General features: G+C 39.2%; 1 long non-coding RNA gene across 1 annotated transcript; it reads right to left on the reverse strand.

The window, feature by feature from the left end:
- Positions 1 to 1,006: 1,006 nt before the first annotated feature.
- LOC128474189 (uncharacterized) lies at positions 1,007 to 23,541 on the reverse strand. The gene is made up of 3 exons (XR_008346323.1): positions 23,423 to 23,541; positions 22,468 to 22,587; positions 1,007 to 1,209 (listed from the first exon to the last, which is right to left on the reverse strand). It is a non-coding gene; the product is annotated as an uncharacterized LOC128474189 (long non-coding RNA).
- Positions 23,542 to 23,993: the final 452 nt, after the last annotated feature.

Below are 23,993 nucleotides of genomic sequence, written 5' to 3' on the forward strand. Positions count from 1 at the left end.
CTAGAGTCTTTCGGACCCTGGTATGCTTACCAATACCATTTTATTATAGCGGACCGTTGTTTTACTGTGCAAACGCGGGGGGTGTCTCCCATTCCTCTAATGTACACACTGTAACTTGTCTTTACGCATACATTGAATAAACTGAGATTTGAATTGAGATAACAAAAAACAGTAGGATTGCTGGAACTTAGTAAAACAAGATGAAACTGGGGTATTTTGATGGCACATAACCTACATAAAAACTCTAAGCAGCGTTCCAGGCAAATTCCAAAACAAAAGGTAAAGAAACCTATGCATGTAGGGTATTTCCATAATCTAAAAAAAATATATACTGGATTTCTCTGCCATAACACATAACCTGTGCCAAAAAATTCTAAACAACACAGAAGCATTGGTGAAAAAGGTTCAGGAAAGTACTGGAATGTGTCCTGAAGCCATTAGTGACATATCCTAGATTGGGTGGTGATTATGGCTTCATTGTTTAAAATTTCCAGTTACAAACCCAACATACTAAATGTAAAAAAACAGTTCCAAAATAGCAATATACACCTTATAAGCCCAATTAAAATGCTCAAAATGTATATACAATCTGGACACCTGAATTGTTGTTGGGTGTATGTTCTGTCAATTTAACTGATTTAATGAGGGATTAGATATATATGAAAAATATGGGGTTTTAGTATTTTTATAACATTACTCACGCTAAATGTTTAACTATGATGTGTGTGAAGATGTAAGTGACGTCTATACATATGACGCACTGATGCAACTTTGTAACCTTTTAAATTCATAGATTGTCTTTTTTTGTACACCTGTGCATTGGCAAAGGGCCCTGAGGAAGCCAGCCTTGCAGCTCTTGAGTGTACACACTGGTTGGGCCCGATCCATTGGTCTGGATAAACTCCATTCATTTTTGTTATTACATATGGTTACAGCTACTATTAGTCAATAGTATAAAAAAAAACCACAACAGAAACTAATGGTCATTTAATTTATTTATTATTAATTACAACATTAATTAATTAATAGTCCAATTAATTAGGACTGAAAGAGCTGATCATGGTGACAGCTACCTCGAGACTCACGAAGAGTCACCTTTCAGCACACAGGAGAGGAAAAACCACCCTAAGGGGGGAAACCTCTGGGGAACCATGGCTTGAAAGATTGTCCTTCCCTCTGGACACTAAGAGGTTAACTGTGTATTTATACCTGTAGAGAAGAAAAGGCAAAACATAATTGACAACACGGGAGCAGAAAGCCTCTGTGGATAATTATACCTCCATCGCAAGCTCATTCCCTTGAATAGGCTGCCTTAACATCATCAGTTCAATATGAATGGACATAGCATTAAACATGGAGATGGCATTACACATGGACATAGCATTAAACAAGAACATAGCTTTACACATGCACATGGCATTAAACAAGGACATAACATTTAACATGTTCATAGCATTACTCACGGATATAGCATTACACCTGTAGATAGCATTAAACAAGGTCATAGCATTACATATAGCATTGAACATGAACATAGCATTAAACAGGTAGATAGCATTAACCATGGAGATTGCATTAACATGGACATAGCATTAAACATGGACATAGCATTAAACATGGACATATCATTACACATAGAGATAACATTAAACATGGACATAGCATTAACAAGGACATAGCATTAAACATGGACATATCATTAAACATGGACTTAACATTAAACATGGACATAACATTAAACATGGACATAGCATTAAACATGGACATAGCATTACATATATAGATAACATTAAACATGGATATAGCATTAAACATAGATATAACATTAAACATGCGGATAACAAGAAACATGGATATAGCACTACACATGGATATAGCATTAAACATGGACACATCATTACACATAGAGAAAACATTAAACATGGGCATAGCATCAAACATGGATATAGAATTAAACATGGACATAGCATTAAACACAGAGATAACACTGAACATGGACATAGCATTAAACATACAGATAACATTAAACACGGACATAGCATTACACATAGAGATAACATTAAACATGGGCATAGCATTAAACATGAATATAGCATTAAAAATGGACATAACATTAAACACGGACATAGCATTAAACATAGAGATAACATTAAACATAGACTTAGCACTACACATGGATATATCATTAAACATAGATATAACAACAAACACGGACATAGCATTAAACAGAGATAACATTAAGTATGGGTGTTAGAAAAATGCTTATGTAATCATAAATATTATTGCTGACAAAGACAGTAGAAAATGTCTAGTCTATGATATATCACGAGTTGCGCCAAAATATCTACTAAGAGGCGTAACCTGCTTAAAAAGTAACCAATCAGAATGATTCATGCTATTAGAAGTAGATAAGAAATATAAGAAGTTATATAAACCATGTAATCCAAATACGTAATTAGACAACGCTTCGACTTTTGTGTGTTGTGTGCCTTGTCTCGATAATGCGCATAATCTAAATAAAGGAAATAACTTTTTCTGAGGAGAATTCGACCATTAATTCAACCAACAATGGGAATAGCATTAAACATGGCTATAGCATTAAACATGGACGTGGCATTAAACATAGAGATAACATTAAACATAGATATAGCATTAAACATGGATATAGCATTACACATAGAGATAACATTAAACATGGACATAGCTTTAATCATGGACATAGCAATAAACATGGACATAGCAATAAACATGGATATAGCATTACACATGGAGATAGCATTACACATGAGATAGCATTAACATGGATATAGCATTAAACATGGACATAGCATTAACATGGATATAGCATTAAACAGGGACATAGCATTAACAAGGACATAGCATTAAACATGGACGTAGCATTAAACAGAGAGATAACATTAAACATGGACATAGCATTACATATATAGATAAGATTAAACATGGATATAGCATTAAACAAGGACATAGCATTAAACATAGAGATAGCATTAAACATGGACATAGCATTACAAGTAGATATAACATTAAAAACGGACATATTACACGTGGATATAGCATTAAACATGGACATAGCATTGCACAAAGAGATAACATTAAACATGGACATAGGATTAAACATTAAACATAGATACAGCTTTACACATTGATATAGCATTAAACATGGACATAGCATTGCACATAGAGATAACATTAAATATGTACATAGCACTACACATGGATATAGCATTAAACGCTGACACATCATTACACACAGAGATAACATTAAACAAGGGCATAGCATTAAACATGGATATAGAATTAAACATGGGCATAGCATTATACATAGAGATAACAGTGAACATGGACATAGCATTAAACATACAAATAACATTAAACATGGACATAGCACTACACATGGATATAGCATTAAACATGGACATATCATTACACATAGAGATAACATTAAACATGGGCATAGCATTAAACATGGATATAGCATTAAACATAGATATAACATTAAACACGGACACAGCATTAAACATAGATATAACATTAAACATGGACACAGCATTAAACATAGAGATAACATTAAACATAGATATAGTATTAAACATAGACATATCATTAGACATAGAGAAAACATTAAACATTGACATAGCATTAAACACGGATATAGCATTACACATAGGGATAATATTAAACAAGGACATAGCATTAAACATTGACACAGCCTTCCACATGGACAGAGCATTAAACATGGACATAGTAATAAACATGGACATAGCATTAAATATGACATAGCATTAAACAAGGACATAGTATTAAACATGGGCATAGCATTACACATGGACATATCATTACACATGGAGATAACATTAAACATGGGCATAACATTAAACATGGGCATAGCATTAAACATAGACATAAAATTAAACATGGGCATAACATTAAACATGGATATAGAGTTAAACATGGACATATCATTATAAATAGAGATAATAGTGAACATGGATATAGCATTAAACATGGGCATAACATTAAACATGGCTATAGTATTAAACATGGACATAGCATTAAACATAGAGATAACATTAAACATAAATATAGCATTAAACATAGACATTTCATTAGACATATAGATAACATTAAACAGGTACATAGCATTAAACACGGATATAGCATTAAACGTGGACATATCATTAAACATAGACATAGCATTGAACATGGACATAGCATTACACATAGCGATAACATTAAACATGGGCATAGCATTAAACATAGATATAACATTAAACATGGGCACAGCATTAAACATGGATATATAATTAAACATGGACATAGCATTATACATAGAGATAACAGTGAACATGGACATAGCATTAAACATACAAATAACATTAAACATGGACGTAGCAGTACACATGGACATAGCATTAAATATGGGCATAGCATTAAACGTGGCTATTGCATTAAACATGGACATAGCATTAAACATAGAGATAGCATTAAAGATGGACATAGCATTAAACATAGAGATAGCATTAAACAGAGATAGCATTAAACATGGACATAGGATTAAACATGGATATAACATTACAAGTAGATATAACATTAAACATGGACATAGCATTACATATATAGATAAGATTAAACATGGATATAGCATTAAACATGGACATATCATTACACATGGATATAGCAGTGCACAAAGAAATAACATTAAACATGGACATAGCATTAAACATTAAACATAGGTACAGCCTTACACATGGATATAGCATTAAACATGGACATAACATTGCACATAGAGATAACATTAAACATGGGCATAGCATTAAACATGGATATAGAATTAAACATGGACATAGCATTATACATAGAGATAACAGTGAACATGGACATAGCATTAAAGATACAAATAACATTAAACATGGACACAGCATTAAACATGGGCATAGCATTACACGTGGACATATCATTACACATAGAGATGACATTAAACATGGGCATAGCATTAAACATGGATATAGCATTAAACATAGATATAACATTAAACATGGGAATAGCATTAAACATGGATATAGAATTAAACATGGACATAGCATTATACATAGAGATAACAGTGAACATGGACATAGCATTACACATGGAGATAACATTAAACATGGGCATAGCTTTAAACATGGCTATAGCATTAAACATGGACATAGCATTAAACAGAGACAACATTAAACATAGATATAGCATTAAACATGGACATATCATTAGACATAGAGATAACATTAAACAGGGACATAGCATTAAACACGGATATAGCATTACACAGAGATAACATTAAGTATGGGTGTTAGAAAAATGCTTATGTAATCATAAATATTATTGCTGACAAAGACAGTAGAAAATGTCTAGTCTATGATATATCACGAGTTGCGCCAAAATATCTACTAAGAGGCGTAACCTGCTTAAAAAGTAACCAATCAGAATGATTCATGCTATTAGAAGTAGATAAGAAATATAAGAAGTTATATAAACCATGTAATCCAAATACGTAATTAGACAACGCTTCGACTTTTGTGTGTTGTGTGCCTTGTCTCGATAATGCGCATAATCTAAATAAAGGAAATAACTTTTTCTGAGGAGAATTCGACCATTAATTCAACCAACAATGGGAATAGCATTAAACATGGCTATAGCATTAAACATGGACGTGGCATTAAACATAGAGATAACATTAAACATAGATATAGCATTAAACATGGATATAGCATTACACATAGAGATAACATTAAACATGGACATAGCTTTAATCATGGACATAGCAATAAACATGGACATAGCAATAAACATGGATATAGCATTACACATGGAGATAGCATTACACATGAGATAGCATTAACATGGATATAGCATTAAACATGGACATAGCATTAACATGGATATAGCATTAAACAGGGACATAGCATTAACAAGGACATAGCATTAAACATGGACGTAGCATTAAACAGAGAGATAACATTAAACATGGACATAGCATTACATATATAGATAAGATTAAACATGGATATAGCATTAAACAAGGACATAGCATTAAACATAGAGATAGCATTAAACATGGACATAGCATTACAAGTAGATATAACATTAAAAACGGACATATTACACGTGGATATAGCATTAAACATGGACATAGCATTGCACAAAGAGATAACATTAAACATGGACATAGGATTAAACATTAAACATAGATACAGCTTTACACATTGATATAGCATTAAACATGGACATAGCATTGCACATAGAGATAACATTAAATATGTACATAGCACTACACATGGATATAGCATTAAACGCTGACACATCATTACACACAGAGATAACATTAAACAAGGGCATAGCATTAAACATGGATATAGAATTAAACATGGGCATAGCATTATACATAGAGATAACAGTGAACATGGACATAGCATTAAACATACAAATAACATTAAACATGGACATAGCACTACACATGGATATAGCATTAAACATGGACATATCATTACACATAGAGATAACATTAAACATGGGCATAGCATTAAACATGGATATAGCATTAAACATAGATATAACATTAAACACGGACACAGCATTAAACATAGATATAACATTAAACATGGACACAGCATTAAACATAGAGATAACATTAAACATAGATATAGTATTAAACATAGACATATCATTAGACATAGAGAAAACATTAAACATTGACATAGCATTAAACACGGATATAGCATTACACATAGGGATAATATTAAACAAGGACATAGCATTAAACATTGACACAGCCTTCCACATGGACAGAGCATTAAACATGGACATAGTAATAAACATGGACATAGCATTAAATATGACATAGCATTAAACAAGGACATAGTATTAAACATGGGCATAGCATTACACATGGACATATCATTACACATGGAGATAACATTAAACATGGGCATAACATTAAACATGGGCATAGCATTAAACATAGACATAAAATTAAACATGGGCATAACATTAAACATGGATATAGAGTTAAACATGGACATATCATTATAAATAGAGATAATAGTGAACATGGATATAGCATTAAACATGGGCATAACATTAAACATGGCTATAGTATTAAACATGGACATAGCATTAAACATAGAGATAACATTAAACATAAATATAGCATTAAACATAGACATTTCATTAGACATATAGATAACATTAAACAGGTACATAGCATTAAACACGGATATAGCATTAAACGTGGACATATCATTAAACATAGACATAGCATTGAACATGGACATAGCATTACACATAGCGATAACATTAAACATGGGCATAGCATTAAACATAGATATAACATTAAACATGGGCACAGCATTAAACATGGATATATAATTAAACATGGACATAGCATTATACATAGAGATAACAGTGAACATGGACATAGCATTAAACATACAAATAACATTAAACATGGACGTAGCAGTACACATGGACATAGCATTAAATATGGGCATAGCATTAAACGTGGCTATTGCATTAAACATGGACATAGCATTAAACATAGAGATAGCATTAAAGATGGACATAGCATTAAACATAGAGATAGCATTAAACAGAGATAGCATTAAACATGGACATAGGATTAAACATGGATATAACATTACAAGTAGATATAACATTAAACATGGACATAGCATTACATATATAGATAAGATTAAACATGGATATAGCATTAAACATGGACATATCATTACACATGGATATAGCAGTGCACAAAGAAATAACATTAAACATGGACATAGCATTAAACATTAAACATAGGTACAGCCTTACACATGGATATAGCATTAAACATGGACATAACATTGCACATAGAGATAACATTAAACATGGGCATAGCATTAAACATGGATATAGAATTAAACATGGACATAGCATTATACATAGAGATAACAGTGAACATGGACATAGCATTAAAGATACAAATAACATTAAACATGGACACAGCATTAAACATGGGCATAGCATTACACGTGGACATATCATTACACATAGAGATGACATTAAACATGGGCATAGCATTAAACATGGATATAGCATTAAACATAGATATAACATTAAACATGGGAATAGCATTAAACATGGATATAGAATTAAACATGGACATAGCATTATACATAGAGATAACAGTGAACATGGACATAGCATTACACATGGAGATAACATTAAACATGGGCATAGCTTTAAACATGGCTATAGCATTAAACATGGACATAGCATTAAACAGAGACAACATTAAACATAGATATAGCATTAAACATGGACATATCATTAGACATAGAGATAACATTAAACAGGGACATAGCATTAAACACGGATATAGCATTACACAGAGATAACATTAAACATGGACAAAACATTGGCATAGCATTAAACAAGGACATAGCATTAAACATAGACATAACATTAAACATGGACATAGCATTACACATGGATATAGCATTACAAGTAGATATAGCATTAAACATGGACATAGCATTGCACAAAGAGATAACATTGAACATGGACATAGCATTAAACATAGACACAGCCTTAAACATGGATATAGCATTAAATATGGACATAGCATTGCACATAGAGATAACATTAAACACGGACATAGCACTACACTTGGATATAGCATCATTACACATAGAAATAACATTAAACATGGGCATAGCATTAAACATGGACATAGCATTAAACACAGATATAACATTAAACATGGGCATAGCATTAAACATGGATATAGAATTAAACAAGGACGTAGCATTATACATAGAGATAACAGTGAACATGGACATAGCATTAAACATACAAATAACATTAAACATGGACACAGCACTAAACAAGGATATAGCATTAAACATGGGCATAGCATTTAACATGGCTATAGAATTAAAAATGGACATAGCATTACATATATAGATAAGATTAAACATGGATATAGCATTAAACATGGATATACCTTTACACATAGAGATGGCATTAAACAGGGACATAACATTAAACATGGACATAACATTAAACATGAATATAGCATTACACAGGTAGATAGCATTAACCACGGAGATTGCATTAACATGAATATAGCATTAAACATGGACATAGTATTAAAGATGGATTTAGCATTAAACAAAGAGATAGCATTAAACATGGACATAGCATTACACATGGAAATAGCATTGCAAGTAGATATAACATTAAAAATGGACATATCATTACACATGGATATAGCATTAAACATGGACACATCATTACCCACAGAGATAACATTAAACATGGGCATAGCATTAAACATGTATATAGAATTAAATATGGACATAGCATTATACATAGATAACAGTGAACATGGACATAGCATTAAACATACAAATAATATTAAACATGGACATAGCACTACACTTGGATATTGCATTAAACATAGATATAACATTAAACATGGGAATAGCATTAAACATGGACATATCATTAGACTTAGGGATAACATTAAACAGGGACATAGCATTAAACACGGATATAGCATTAAACATAGATATACCATTACACATAGAGATGGCATTAAACATGGACATAGCATTACATATATAGATAAGATTAAACATGGATATAGCATTAAAAATAGAGATAGTATTAAACATGGACATAGCATTAAACATGGACATAGCATTAAACATTGACACAGCCTTCCATATGAACATAGCATTAAACATGAACATAGCAATAAACATGGACATAGCAATAAACATGGACATAGCAATAAACATGGACATAGCAATAAACATGGACATAGCAATAAACATGGATATAGCATTACACATGAAGATAGTATTAAACATGGACATAGCATGAAACATGACATAGCATTAACATGGATATAGCATTAAACATGGACATATCATTAAACATGGACTTAGCATTAAACAGAGAGATAACATTAAACATGGACATAGCATTACATATATAGATAAGATTAAACATGGATATAGCATTAAACAAGGACATAGCATTAAACATGGACAAAGCATTACACATGGATATAGCATTACAAGTAGATATAACATTAAAAATGGACATATCATTACACACGGACATAGCATTAAACATGGGCATAGCATTAAACATAGAGATAACATTAAACATGGGAATACCATTAAACATGGCTATAGCATTAACCATGGACATAGCATTATACATAGAGATAACATTAAACAGGAACATAGCATTAAACATGGATATAGCATTACACATGGACATAGCATGAAACATAGAGATAACAGTGAACATGGACATACCATTAAACATAGAGATAACATTAAACATGGACATAGCACTAAAAATGGATATAGCATTAAAAATGGACATATCATTACACATAGAGATAACATTAAAAATGGACATAGCATTAAACATGGACATAACATTACACATGGACATAGCATTAAACAGTGACATAGCCTTCCACATGGACAGAGCATTAAACATGGACATAGCAATAAAATGGACATAGCAATAACCATGGACATAGCATTACACATGGATATCGCATTAAACATTTACATAACACTACTCATGGAAATAGCATTAAACATGGACAAAGCATTACACATAGAGATAACATTAAACATGGACATAGCATTAAACATGGATATAGCATTACACAGAGATAGCATTAAAAATGGACATAGCATTAAACATGGGCATAGCATTACACACGGATACAGCATTAAACATGGACATAGCATTAAACATGGATATAACATTAAACATGGACATAGCATTACACATACTTTGCTGACAGCCCTCAAAGCCTGCTATACACTCCTCCATCTTCCCCGCAACAACTGAAGCCTAAGCAAACCTCCATGCTTTGCTGACAGCCCTCAAAAGCCTGCAATACACTCCTCCATCTTCCCCACAACCACCGAAGCCTAAGCAAACCTCTATACTTTGCTGAAAGCCCTCAAAAGCCTGCAATACACTCCTCCATCTTCCCCACAACCACCGAAGCCAAAGCAAACCTCCATACTTTGCTGAAAGCCCTCAAAAGCCTGCAATACACTCCTCCATCTTCCCCACAACCACCGAAGCCTAAGCAAACCTCCATACTTTGCTGAAAGCCCTCAAAAGCCTGCAATACACTCCTCCATCTTCCCCACAACCACCGAAGCCTAAGCAAACCTCCATACTTTGCTGAAAGCCCTCAAAAGCCTGCAATACACTCCTCCATCTTCCCCACAACCACCGAAGCCTAAGCAAACCTCCATAATTTGCTGAAAGCCCTCAAAAGCCTGCAATACACGCCTCCATCTTCCCCACAACCACAGAAGCATAAGCAAACCTCCATACATTGCTGAAAGCCCTCAAAAGCCTGCAATACACTTCTCCATCTTCCCCACAACCACCGAAGCCTAAGCAAACCTCCATACTTTGCTGAAAGCCCTCAAAAGCCTGCAATACACTCCCACAACCACCAAAGCCTAAGCAAACCTCCATACTTTGCTGAAATCCCTCAAAAGCCTGCAATACACTCCTCCATCTTCCCCACAATCACCGAAGCCTAAGCAAACCTCCATACTTTGCTGAAAGCCCTCAAAAGCCTGCAATACACTCCTCCATCTTCCCCACAACCACCGAAGCCTAAGCAAACCTCCATACTTTGCTGAAAGCCCTTAAAAGCCTGCAATACACTCCCACAACCACCGAAGCCTAAGCAAACCTCCATACTTTGCTGAAAGCCCTCAAAAGCCTGCAATACACTCCCACAACCAACGAAGCCTAAAGCAAACCTCCATACTTTGCTGAAAGCCCTCAAAAGCCTGCAATACACTCCTCCATCATCCCCACAACCACCGAAGCCTAAGCAAACCTCCATAATTTGCTGAAAGCCCTCAAAAGCCTGCAATACACTCCTCCATCTTCCCCACAACCACCGAAGCCTAAGCAAACCTCCATACTTTGCTGAAAGCCCTCAAAAGCCTGCAATACACAACCACAACCACCGAAGCCTAAGCAAACCTCCATACTTTGCTGAAAGCCCTCAAAAGCCTGCAATACACTCCTCCATCTTCCCCACAACCACCGAAGCCTAAGCAAACCTCCATACTTTGCTGAAAGCCCTCAAAAGCCTGCAATACACTCCTCCATCTTCCCCACAACCACCGAAGCCTTAGCAAACCTCCATACTTTGCTGAAAGCCCTCAAAAGCCTGCAATACACTCCTCCATCTTCCCCACAACCACCGAAGCCTAAGCAAACCTCCATACTTTGCTGAAAGCCCTCAAAAGCCTGCAATACACTCCTCCATCTTCCCCACAACCACCGAAGCCTAAGCAAACCTCCATACTTTGCTGAAAGCCCTCAAAAGCCTGCAATACACAACCACAACCACCGAAGCAAACCTCCATACTTTGCTGAAAGCCCTCAAAAGCCTGCAATACACTCCTCCATCTTCCCCACAACCACCAAAGCCTAAGCAAACCTCCATACTTTCCTGAAAGCCCTCAAAAGCCTGCAATACACTCCTCCATCTTCCCCACAACCACCGAAGCCTAAGCAAACCTCCATACTTTCCTGAAAGCCCTCAAAAGCCTGCAATACACTCCTCCATCTTCCCCACAACCACCGAAGCCTAAGCAAACCTCCATACTTTGCTGAAAGCCCTCAAAAGCCTGCAATACACTCCTCCATCTTCCCCACAACCACCGAAGCCTAAGCAAACCTCCATACTTTGCTGAAAGTACTCAAAAGCCTGCAATACACTCCTCCATCTTCCCCACAACCACCGAAGCCTAAGCAAACCTCCATACTTTGCTGAAAGCCCTCAAAAGCCTGCAATACACTCCTCCATCTTCCCCACAACCACTGAAGCCTAAGCAAACCTCCATACTTTGCTGAAAGCCCTCAAAAGCCTGCAATACACTCCCACAACCACCGAAGCCTAAGCAAACCTCCATACTTTGCTGAAAGCCCTCAAAAGCCTGCAATACACTCCCACAAACACTGAAGCCTAAGCAAACCTCCATACTTTGCTGAAAGCCCTCAAAAGCCTGCAATACACTCCCACAACCACCGAAGCCTAAGCAAACCTCCATACTTTGCTGAAAGCCCTCAAAAGCCTGCAATACACTCCTCCATCTTCCCCACAACCACCGAAGCCTAACCAAACCTCCATACTTTGCTGAAAGCCCTCAAAAGCCTGCAATACACTCCTCCATCTTCCCCACAACCACCGAAGCCTAAGAAAACCTCCATACTTTGCTGAAAGCCCTCAAAAGCCTGCAATACACAACCACAACCACCGAAGCCTAAGCAAACCTCCATACTTTGCTGAAAGCCCTCAAAAGCCTGCAATACACTCCTCCATCTTCCCCACAACCACCGAAGCCTAAGCAAACCTCCATACTTTGCTGAAAGCCCTCAAAAGCCTGCAATACACTCCTCCATCTTCCCCACAACCACCGAAGCCTGAGCAAACCTCCATTCTTTGCTGAAAGCCCTCAAAAGCCTGCAATACACTCCTCCATCTTCCCCACAACCACCAAAGCCTAAGGAAACCTCCATACTTTGCTGAAAGCCCTCAAAAGCCTGCAATACACTCATACAACCACCGAAGCCTAAGCAAACCTCCATACTTTGCTGAAAGCCCTCAAAAGCCTGCAATACACTCCCACAACCACCGAAGCCTAAGCAAACCTCCATACTTTGCTGAAAGCCCTTAAAAGCCTGCAATACACTCCTCCATCTTCCCCACAACCACCGAAGCCTAAGCAAACCTCCATACTTTGCTGAAAGCCCTCAAAAGCCTGCAATACACTCCCACAACCACCGAAGCCTAAGCAAACCTCCATACTTTGCTGAAAGCCCTCAAAAGCCTGCAATACACTCCCACAAACACCGAAGCCTAAGCAAACCTCCATACTTTGCTGAAAGCCCTCAAAAGCCTGCAATACACTCCTCCATCTTCCCCACAACCACCGAAGCCTAAGCAAACCTCCATACTTTGCTGAAAGCCCTCAAAAGCCTGCAATACACTCCTCCATCTTCCCCACAACCACCGAAGCCTAAGCAAACCTCCATACTTTGCTGAAAGCCCTCAAAAGCCTGCAATACACTCCCACAACCACCAAAGCCTAAGCAAACCTCCATACTTTGCTGAAAGCCCTCAAAAGCCTGCAATACACTCCCACAAACACTGAAGCCTAAGCAAACCTCCATACTTTGCTGAAAGCCCTCAAAAGCCTGCAATACACTCCTCCATCTTCCCCACAACCACCGAAGCCTAAGCAAACCTCCATACTTTGCTGAAAGCCCTCAAAAGCCTGCAATACACTCCTCCATCTTCCCCACAACCACCGAAGCCTAAGCAAACCTCCATACTTTGCTGAAAGCCCTCAAAAGCCTGCAATACACTCCTCCATCTTCCCCACAACCACCGAAGCCTAAGCAAACCTCCATACTTTGCTGAAAGCCCTCAAAAGCCTGCAATACACTCCTCCATCTTCCCCACAACCACCGAAGCCTAAGCAAACATCCATACTTTGCTGAAAGCCCTCAAAAGCCTGCAATACACTCCCACAACCACCGAAGCCTGAGCAAACCTCCATTCTTTGCTGAAAGCCCTCAAAAGCCTGCAATACACTCCTCCATCTTCCCCACAACCACCGAAGCCTAAGCAAACATCCATACTTTGCTGAAAGCCCTCAAAAGCCTGCAATACACTCCCACAACCACCGAAGCCTGAGCAAACCTCCATACTTTGCTGAAAGCCCTCAAAAGCCTGCAATACACTCCCACAACCACCGAAGCCTAAGCAAACCTCCATACTTTGCTGAAAGCCCTCAAAAGCCTGCAATACACTCCTCCATCTTCCCCACAACCACCGAAGCCTAAGCAAACCTCCATACTTTGCTGAAAGCCCTCAAAAGCCTGCAATACACTCCCACAACCACCGAAGCCTAAGCAAACCTCCATACTTTGCTGAAAGCCCTTAAAAGTCTGCAATACACTCCTCCATCTTCCCCACAACCACCGAAGCCTAAGCAAACCTCCATACTTTGCTGAAAGCCCTCAAAAGCCTGCAATACACTCCTCCATCTTCCCCACAACCACCGAAGCCTAAGCAAACCTCCATACTTTGCTGAAAGCCCTCAAAAGCCTGCAATACACTCCCACAACCACCGAAGCCTAAGCAAACCTCCATACTTTGCTGAAAGCCCTCAAAAGCCTGCAATACACTCCCACAAACACTGAAGCCTAAGCAAACCTCCATACTTTGCTGAAAGCCCTCAAAAGCCTGCAATACACTCCCACAACCACCGAAGCCTAAGCAAACCTCCATACTTTGCTGAAAGCCCTCAAAAGCCTGCAATACACAACCACAACCACCGAAGCCTAAGCAAACCTCCATACTTTGCTGAAAGCCCTCAAAAGCCTGCAATACACTCCTCCATCTTCCCCACAACCACCGAAGCCTAAGCAAACCTCCATACTTTGCTGAAAGCCCTCAAAAGCCTGCAATACACTCCCACAACCACCGAAGCCTAAGCAAACCTCCATACTTTGCTGAAAGCCCTTAAAAGCATGCAATACACTCCCCCATCTTCCCCACAACGACCGAAGCCTAAACAAACCTCCATACTTTGCTGAAATCCCTCAAAAGCCTGCAATACACTCCTCCATCTTCCCCACAACCACCGAAGCCTAAGCAAACCTCAAAACTTTGCTGAAAGCCCTCAAAAGCCTGCAATACACTCCTCCATCTTCCCCACAACCACCGAAGCCTAAGCAAACCTCCATGCTTTGCTGAAAGCCCTCAAAAGCCTGCAATACACTCCTCCATCTTCCCCACAACCACTGAAGCCTAAGCAAACCTCAAAACTTTGCTGAAAGCCCTCAAAAGCCTGCAATACACTCCTCCATCTTCCCCACAACCACCGAAGCCTAAACAAACCTCCATACTTTGCTGAAAGCCCTCAAAAGCCTGCAATACACTCCTCCATCTTCCCCACAACCACCGAAGCCTAAGCAAACCTCCATACTTTGCTGAAAGCCCTCAAAAGCCTGCAATACACTCCTCCATCTTCCCCACAACCACCGAAGCCTAAGCAAACCTCCATAATTTGCTGAAAGCCCTCAAAAGCCTGCAATACACTCCTGCATCTTCCCCACAACCACCGAAGCCTAAGCAAACCTCCATACTTTGCTGAAATACCTCAAAAGCCTGCAATACACTCCTCCATCTTCCCCACAACCCCCGAAGCCTAAGCAAACCTCCATACTTTGCTGAAAGCCCTCAAAAGCCTGCAATACACTCCCACAACCACTGAAGCCTAAGCAAACCTCCATACTCTGCTGAAAGCCCTCAAAAGCCTGCAATACACTCCTCCATCTTCCCCACAACCACCGAAGCCTAAGCAAACCTCCATACTTTGCTGAAAGCCCTCAAAAGCCTGCAATACACTCCTCCATCTTCCCCACAACCACCGAAGCCTTAGCAAACCTCCATACTTTGCTGAAAGCCCTCAAAAGCCTGCAATACACTCCTCCATCTTCCCCACAACCAGCGAAGCCTAAGCAAACCTCCATACTTTGCTGAAAGCCCTCAAAAGCCTGCAATACACTCCTACAACCACCGAAGCCTGAGCAAACCTCCATTCTTTGCTGAAAGCCCTCAAAAGCCTGCAATACACTCCTCCATCTTCCCCACAACCACCAAAGCCTAAGGAAACCTCCATACTTTGCTGAAAGCCCTCAAAAGCCTGCAATACACTCCCACAACCACCGAAGCCTAAGCAAACCTCCATACTTTGCTGAAAGCCCTCAAAAGCCTGCAATACACTCCTCCATCTTCCCCACAACCACCGAAGCCTAAGCAAACCTCCATACTTTGCTGAAAGCCCTCAAAAGCCTGCAATACACTCCTCCATCTTCCCCACAACCACCGAAGCCTAAGCAAACCTCCATACTTTGCTGAAAGCCCTCAAAAGCCTGCAATACACTCCTCCATCTTCCCCACAACCAACAAAGCCTAAGCAAACCTCCATACTTTGCTGAAAGCCCTCAAAAGCCTGCAATACACTCCTCCATCTTCCCCACAACCACCGAAGCCTTAGCAAACCTCCATATTTTGCTGAAAGCCCTCAAAAGCCTGCAATACACTCCTCCATCTTCCCCACAACCACCGAAGCCTAAGCAAACCTCTACACTTTGCTGAAAGCCCTCAAAAGCCTGCAATACACTCCTCCATCTTCCCCACAACCACCGAAGCCTTAGCAAACCTCCATACTTTGCTGAAAGCCCTCAAAAGCCTGCAATACACTCCTCCATCTTCCCCACAACCACCAAAGCCTAAGGAAACCTCCATACTTTGCTGAAAGCCCTCAAAAGCCTGCAATACACTCCCACAACCACCGAAGCCTAAGCAAACCTCCATACTTTGCTGAAAGCCCTCAAAAGCCTGCAATACACTCCTCCATCTTCCCCACAACCACCAAAGCCTAAGCAAACCTCCATACTTTGCTGAAAGCCCTCAAAAGCCTGCAATACACTCCTCCATCTTCCCCACAACCACCGAAGCCTAAGCAAACCTCCATACTTTGCTGAAAGCCCTCAAAAGCCTGCAATACACTCCCACAACCACCGAAGCCTAAGCAAACCTCCATACTTTGCTGAAAGCCCTTAAAAGCCTGCAATACACTCCTCCATCTTCCCCACAACCACCGAAGCCTAAGCAAACCTCCATACTTTGCTGAAAGCCCTCAAAAGCCTGCAATACACTCCCACAACCACCGAAGCCTAAGCAAACCTCCATACTTTGCTGAAAGCCCTCAAAAGCCTGCAATACACTCCTCCATCTTCCCCACAATCACCGAAGCCTAAGCAAACCTCCATACTTTGCTGAAAGCCCTCAAAAGCCTGCAATACACTCCCACAAACACCGAAGCCTAAGCAAACCTCCATACTTTGCTGAAAGCCCTCAAAAGCCTGCAATACACTCCTCCATATTCCCCACAACCACCGAAGCCTAAGCAAACCTCCATACTTTGCTGAAAGCCCTCAAAAGCCTGCAATACACTCCTCCATCTTCCCCACAACCACCGAAGCCTAAGCAAACCTCCATACTTTGCTGAAAGCCCTCAAAAGCCTGCAATACACTCCCACAACCACCGAAGCCTAAGCAAACCTCCATACTTTGTTGAAAGCCCTTAAAAGCCTGCAATACACTCCTCCATCTTCCCCACAACCACCGAAGCCTAAGCAAACCTCCATACTTTGCTGAAAGCCCTCAAAAGCCTGCAATACACTCCTCCATCTTCCCCACAACCACCGAAGCCTAAGCAAACCTCCATACTTTGCTGAAAGCCCTCAAAAGCCTGCAATACACAACCACAACTACCGAAGCCTAAGCAAACCTCCATACTTTGCTGAAAGCCCTCAAAAGCCTGCAATACACTCCTCCATCTTCCCCACAACCACCGAAGCCTAAGCAAACCTCCATACTTTGCTGAAAGCCCTCAAAAGCCTGCACTACACTCCTCCATCTTCCCCACAACCACCGAAGCCTAAGCAAACCTCCATACTTTGCTGGAAGCCCTCAAAACCCTGCAATACACTCCTCCATCTTCCCCACAACCAACAAAGCCTAAGCAAACCTCCATACATTGCTGAAAGCCCTCAAAAGCCTGCAATACACTCCTCCATCTTCCCCACAACCACCGAAGCCTTAGCAAACCTCCATACTTTGCTGAAAGCCCTCAAAAGCCTGCAATACACTCCTCCATCTTCCCCACAACCACCGAAGCCTAAGCAAACCTCTATACTTTGCTGAAAGCCCTCAAAAGCCTGCAATACACTCCTCCATCTTCCCCACAACCACCGAAGCCTAAGCAAACCTCCATACTTTGCTGAAAGCCCTCAAAAGCCTGCAATACACTCCTCCATCTTCCCCACAACCACCGAAGCCTAAGCAAACCTCCATACTTTGCTGAAAGCCCTCAAAAGCCTGCAATACACAACCACAACCACCGAAGCCTAAGCAAACCTCCATACTTTGCTGAAAGCCCTCAAAAGCCTGCAATACACTCCTCCATCTTCCCCACAACCACCAAAGCCTAAGCAAACCTCCATACTTTCCTGAAAGCCCTCAAAAGCCTGCAATACACTCCTCCATCTTCCCCACAACCACCGAAGCCTAAGCAAACATCCATACTTTCCTGAAAGCCCTCAAAAGCCTGCAATACACTCCTCCATCTTCCCCACAACCACCGAAGCCTAAGCAAACCTCCATACTTTGCTGAAAGCCCTCAAAAGCCTGCAATACACTCCTCCATCTTCCCCACAACCACCGAAGCCTAAGCAAACCTCCATACTTTGCTGAAAGCACTCAAAAGCCTGCAATACACTCCTCCATCTTCCCCACAACCACCGAAGCCTAAGCAAACCTCCATACTTTGCTGAAAGCCCTCAAAAGCCTGCAATACACTCCTCCATCTTCCCCACAACCACTGAAGCCTAAGCAAACCTCCATACTTTGCTGAAAGCCCTCAAAAGCCTGCAATACACTCCCACAACCACCGAAGCCTAAGCAAACCTCCATACTTTGCTGAAAGCCCTCAAAAGCCTGCAATACACTCCCACAAACACTGAAGCCTAAGCAAACCTCCATACTTTGCTTGGATATAGCATTACACATGAATATAGCATTACACATGGATATAGCATTACACATGGACACAGCACTAAACATGGATATAGCATTAAATATGGGCATAGCATTGCACATGGAGATAACATTAAACATTGACATAGCATTAAACATGGACATAGCATTAAACATGGACATAGCACTACACATGGACACAGCACTAAACATGGATATAGCATTACTCATGCATATTGCATTACACATGGAGATAGCATTACACATGGACATAGCATTAAACATTAAACATGGACACAACATTGAACATGGACATAGCATTAAACATGGACATAACATTACACATGGAGATTAGGGCTGCAACAACGAATCAATAAAATCGATAATAATCGATTATGAAAATTGTCAGCGATTTTCATTATCGGTTAGTTGAATCGATTTTTATCGATTTAAAAAATGAGTTTTTTGAGAGCAAATGCTCTGAAAAACTCCCCTCCTTCTATAGTCCGACATGAAAGAGAGATCAGATTATGACACTAGAATCCAGATCCCCCGCAGAGGTGCAGGAGACCTCGATTCTCCTCTGTCAGCCGGTGGGGGTCTGTGCAAAACGTGCAGACATCCTCCGCTTCTCCCCTCCACTTCCGCTGGGGCTTCTATTACTGAACGCCTGCGTCACGTGACTTTCCGGACCGGCGCACCATCATGGAAACCCCAACAGAAGTGGAGGGGAGAAGCGGCTGTCTGCCCGCATCGCACAGACCCCCACCGGCTTCCGGAGAGGATCCAGGTCCCCTGCAGTGCTGCAGTGGATTTGGATTTTAGTGCGATGTGTGCAACCTCCGCTACTTCCCTTCACTTCCACTTCTACCTGCCCCACCAGGGGTTAATATATATACAGAAGAAAAACAGGACAAATAAGCACCAATGGGTAAGCTAAGCCTGGAGTATTATTTTTATGCGTATTTGCCCCGTGTTTCTGGTGGGGCAGGTAGAATTTTTCCGGGATCTATTAATTATGTGCATTCTTTAGTATGTGTTTTTTTATTTTTTGATTGCTGTAATATTTGATTTATTGTTTTTTGATTGTCCATATATTTATATATATTTATATTGTATTGTGTATTCTTTTTTGTCTATATTTATTACAGCATATGTTAATACCCATTTTAGCAATGTCAGTTTTTCTTATATCACGGGGGTTTAAGGCATATCAGGAGACAGAGTGGCATATCAGTGGCATATAGGGGGCTTTAAGGCATATCAGAGGGGCACAGTGGCATATAGGGGACTATAAGGCATATCGGGGGGCACAGTGGCATATAGGGGACTATAAGGCATATCGGGGGGCACAGTGGCATATAGGGGGAATAAGGCATATCAGGGGTAAAAGGCATATCAGGGGACAGAGTAGCATATAGGAGGTATAAGGGATATCAGGGGGCACAGTGGAATCTCTGGCATTTAGGAGGTATAAGGCATTTCTGGGGCAGAGAGGCAAGCTGGGAATGAGAGGTACATAACTGGGGGCAGGTTGGAAAATAAAAGAAAATATAAACAAGAAGCATTTTTCTCAATCATAGTTTTGATTAAATATGAAAAAAATTGTTTACATGAATGAATATTTACTAGTAAAACTTTTTTTGGTATTTTGGTAAAACTTAGTTTGAGAAAGAATGTGTTTTGGGTTCTTGTACCTTTCATTATTATGTCAGTAAAATAAGAAGGCAAATAGAGAAATGCCATTGTGATAAAGAGAAAAAAAGTGTTAATGACACATCTTAATGTAAATTATACGTTTTTATTTTAAATAAACAAAACATTTGCATATTGGTTTTTTTATCTGATTAATCAATTAATCGAAATAATAATCGGCCAACTAATCGATTATGAAAATAATCGTTAGTTGCAGCCCTAATGGAGATAGCATTACACATAGCGATAACATTAAACATGGACATAGCATTAAACATGGACATAGCATTAAACATGGACATAGCATTACACATGGACATAGCATTACACATAGAGATAACATTAAACATGGACATAGCATTAAACATGGACATAGCATTACACATGGACATAGCATTACACAGAGATAACATTAAACATGGACATAGCATTAAACATGGACATAGCATTACACATTGACATAGTATAACACATAGTGATAACATTAAACATGGACATAGCATTAAACATACAGATAACATTAAACATGGACATAGCATTACACATAGAGATAACATTAAACATGGATATAGCATTAAACATACAAATAACATTAAACATGGACATAGCATTAATCATGGACATAGCATTAATCATGGACATAGGATTACACATGGATAATGCATTACACATGGAGATAGCGATAAACATGGACATAACACTACTCATTGAGATAGCATTAAACACGGAGATAACATGCAACACATCGGAATATGTGGACCACTTCCTACAAAAATACGTACCCAGCACCCCCGCATATATTAAAGATACTACACACCTACTCAATTTAATACATTCGATAGTGTGGTCAGAAGGTTGGCTATGGGCCACAATGGATGTATCTTCTTTATACACGGTAATAAGACATGAACAGGGAATTGAAGTAATTAATAAAACACTAACCAGGGAACGTAGAAATTAACACAATACTGAAGGATTTCATTTTGGAATGTATCGATTTCATTCTGAAATATAACTATTTCTGGTTTGAACACCAGTTTTACCGTCATCTATGTGGGACAGCCATGGGTGCCAGGTTCACGCCGAGTTACGCCAACCTTTTCGTAGCCGAATGGGAAGCAGAACAGATATGGCACAACAATCCATTTGAAGCAGACCTGGTGCTGTGGATGAGATATATCGATGATGTGTTAATTATATGGAGGGGAACACTGGATAAATTACATCAATTTATAGAATACATCAACCAGAGCCAATACAACCTAAAATTTACTTTCAACATACTAAAGCAAAGTGTTGAATTCTTGGATGTGGAACTATTCACAGAAGGCAATGCTCCAGAAATTATAAAAATGCTACCAATGCCAATGGTTTCATTGATTACTCAAGCTGTCATCACCCAGCATGGTTAGATAACATCCCCACGGGACAGATGATGAGAATAAGGAGGAACTGTACACGGGACCAGGACTTTATTAAACACACCACAGATATTAAAAGTAAATTTAGGGAGAAACACTATCCAATAGAGTTATTAGCGAGAAGTCAACAGAAAGTGGAACAAATGGACAAACCTCATCTACTAAAAGGAAAGCCCAAACATAATATGAACAAAAATGATTTCAGTTTTTCATTCATGATGGAATATAATACTAAGGCTCACCACATTAAAAAGATATTGCGGAAACACTGGCATGTCCTGAAGAGCGAGGACATTTTAGGTCCCCTCTTACCGGAATAACCTCAAATCATAAATATTAAAAAAAACAAATAATTTGAAAAACATTTTCCTCCCAACAAAGAAAACAGATAATAATTCTAATACCTTTCTGGGTAAGAAACCCATTGTTTTTTTCCGTGGATTAATATAGACATTTATGTATAATAAAACCCATAGTATGTTTCTGCACAATCTTTAGTTATAGTTCATACGGATAATATTTTCTCATTCATGCAATCACATCCTTAAACGTTTACATCCTATATCGTTTATACAACCTTCATGTTAATCCGTCTTCAAATGTCATTGCTTAACATCTGTACTTCACAGCACAGCAGGACACTAGGACATGATGCAACACCAAGAAAAGAGACAGCCCTACGGAGAAGAAGCCGGCGTTTCTATGGAGACGCGTATAAACAGAATGACGCCAGTATAGAGCACGCATCCAACCTCCAATACGTCCTCACGTATTGTGGAATGACGTAACAGCGCCACCTAGTGTACATGTGCGTACAACACGTCCTCGTGTTCTGGGAAACAACGTTACACCGCCATCTAGCGTATATGGAAGAAAATACAACGAATTAACACACCTAAAAAGAGTGGAAAAAGCGATCAAAGACTTTTTCCCCTCTGAGGAAGCAATTAAAGGCGAAAAGCATTGAGGAAAGGCTTTTTATTTCACTTAATCGTTTGAATTTTACAGATTTATATTTTATATATCTTAAAGTACTTTTTTAAAAATGTATATCAAATTATTTTAAAGGGATATTCCCATAATAAATCTATATATTTAAAAATAAGCAGCAGTTGTTTATTCTCTGGGGGTGGTTTCCCCGCTCCCTG

Source organism: Spea bombifrons, chromosome 1 (assembly GCF_027358695.1).
Source record: "Spea bombifrons isolate aSpeBom1 chromosome 1, aSpeBom1.2.pri, whole genome shotgun sequence".
Taxonomy (NCBI): domain Eukaryota; kingdom Metazoa; phylum Chordata; class Amphibia; order Anura; family Pelobatidae; genus Spea; species Spea bombifrons.